The sequence below is a fragment of the Trachymyrmex cornetzi genome, unplaced genomic scaffold (genome assembly GCF_001594075.2).
Source record: "Trachymyrmex cornetzi isolate Tcor2-1 unplaced genomic scaffold, Tcor1.1 scaffold291, whole genome shotgun sequence".
Lineage (NCBI taxonomy): Eukaryota > Metazoa > Arthropoda > Insecta > Hymenoptera > Formicidae > Trachymyrmex > Trachymyrmex cornetzi.
In genome coordinates, this window is record NW_017297596.1 from 103,059 (window position 1) to 105,379 (window position 2,321).

Consider the following 2,321-nt stretch of genomic DNA (forward strand, 5'->3'; position numbering starts at 1 on the left):
ACAGTCATAATATCTTCTTGCTACGTAACTGTATTAATTGCCAGCGCTACTGTCAATCTCAACACACTGCCAAGTTCCGGCTTCACACAATTGCACTACAAATAGATCGTTAAACATTAGCCAGTATTGATAGTGTGCGTGTGCGCGTGTATATGCGTGTTGTGTGCGTGGGCACGTGTGTGTGCGTGTGTGTGTGCGCGCGCGCGCGGAATATTATATAAACATATAATTATACGTGTTTACATGTATAATTATACAGGAATAAGTACATAACTTCATGAGTTATGCAAGAGTCTGTATCTGGGCCTTTAGATTAAAAACATGAGAAAAATGAATGAAAAATATACAAAACATATCAATATGTAAGAAAATATGCATCGCCATGATCTCTAATTTTTATTGTTTTCTTAATTATTAGAGATCATGGCGATGCATATTTTCTTACATATTGATATGTGTTTTGTATATTTTCCATTAATTTTTCTCATGTTTTTAATCTAAAGGCCCAGACACAGACTCTTGCATAACGCATAAGCACAGATTCTTGCATAACGCATAATGCATAGTGCATAAGGGAATTAACCAATCTTAATAAGGAAATTCTTCTTTTCCATGGAATGGGAGGAAAGGAAAGATTCTGATTAGTTGATTCACTTATCCACTATGCGTTATGCAAGAGTCTGTGTATGGGCCTTAATACACAAATAAAATATTAAAAACACATGATCTCTTCCCTTATTTCATTGTATCCTTTTTAAACTGTGTGTATTCCCGCTGTGTGGTGATTGGTCCCGCCATTTTTAGGGGGTCTGACTTCTGATCCAATAAAAAGAGTTCTATGGGTCTCTGCCAGACTCTGTATTCTAGGGACACTAAGTACTACAACCGCTCACTGAGCACTCAGTGAGCTCTTATATCTAATTGGAGTAAATTTTTAGATCTAATGGAATATGCCAATCAAATGCAAAAGCTCACGCTTTCGAAAGCTGTGCATTGTATTTGTGCCCGACTTCTCATTCACGCCATGAAACTGTACAAAGTTTACAAAAAATTTTGAGATTTTACGGATCTTCCTTTATAATCATGTAGTTCCGTGAAAATCAGTCGAATTGTTATTTCATTATACAGATTTGGAAAGTAGAGATTTGAAGCTACAAAATACTTTTTTTAAAATCTCATTTTGACCATTTTTGTAGAAGTTACACTCTTTTGAAGTTTATCCATTTTTCGAAGGTGTGAGAGGTGATGCTTTAATTTGTGCGCGTAGTGTATATACTTATCGCCAAAATTAGCCGAGATATTTATAAATTTAGATATTTTATTTTATAAAATTTTCAATAAATTTATTTTTTAGTTATTTTATTATCAAATAAAATTTTTTTAAATACCCGGTAAAAAAATTTTATATATCTATAATTATATAAAATTGTATAATTATATAAAATATAATTTTAAATAATATTGTATAATTTTATACTTAATTTTATATAATTTTATATATGTATATATACATACACACACACACACACACACACACGCGCGCGCGCGCACACAATATATATATATACAGGGTGTCTCATTTTAAATAATGCATTAAGATTTCTCGAACACTATGGTAGATACGGAAAAATGTTTCCAGCAAAAATTGTATGGTTCGAATGGGGACATAAGAAGATATCATTGATTTGACCTTGGATAGCATCGTTAAGGCCAAGTCAAAGTCACATCGATTTTTTTAAATAGAACACTATACTTTTATTCCAAAATCTAATAACTGATAGCAAGGACTTTTCAAGACTCTATAACGAAGTTCATTTTCATTAAGTACTTTTTAAGTTATAAGGCTTGAAAGTTACAGTACTGTTGGTATTAGCATTATAAAATAATAGGAATAATCTCCAATGGCCTTGATCTTGACAAATGTTATCCAGGATATGCTCCTGAACAACATTCAAGAGGTTTTAGCCATCGATCGGACAACTTGTGTAATGCTAATGTCGACTGTACTGTAAATTTCGAGCCTTATAACTCGTTAAATACTTAATGGAAACATATTTTATTATATTGTTTTGAAAAGCTTCTCGAGGTAAGCTACAAGAAAATGTAATGAAAAATAATAGAGGGTTCCATTTAAAAAAAAACGACGTGACCTTGACCTGACCTTAACGACGACACCCAAGGTCAAGTCAATGATATCTTTTATGTCCCCCTTCGAACCATACAAGTTTTGTTTGAAACATTTTTCCGTATCTACCATAGTTTTCGAGAAATCTTAACGCATTATTTAAAATGGGACATCCTGTATAATATTTTATACATTA

At 32.4% G+C, this 2,321-nt stretch overlaps 1 long non-coding RNA gene across 1 annotated transcript in view; it reads right to left on the minus strand.

The window, feature by feature from the left end:
* Positions 1-57, minus strand: part of LOC108762289 (uncharacterized) — a 583-nt gene extending 526 nt beyond the window's left edge. Inside the window, exon 1 of the long non-coding RNA XR_001940160.1 lies at positions 3-57. This is a non-coding gene — a long non-coding RNA (uncharacterized LOC108762289). The remainder of the gene's footprint in view (positions 1-2) is intronic.
* Positions 58-2,321: the final 2,264 nt, after the last annotated feature.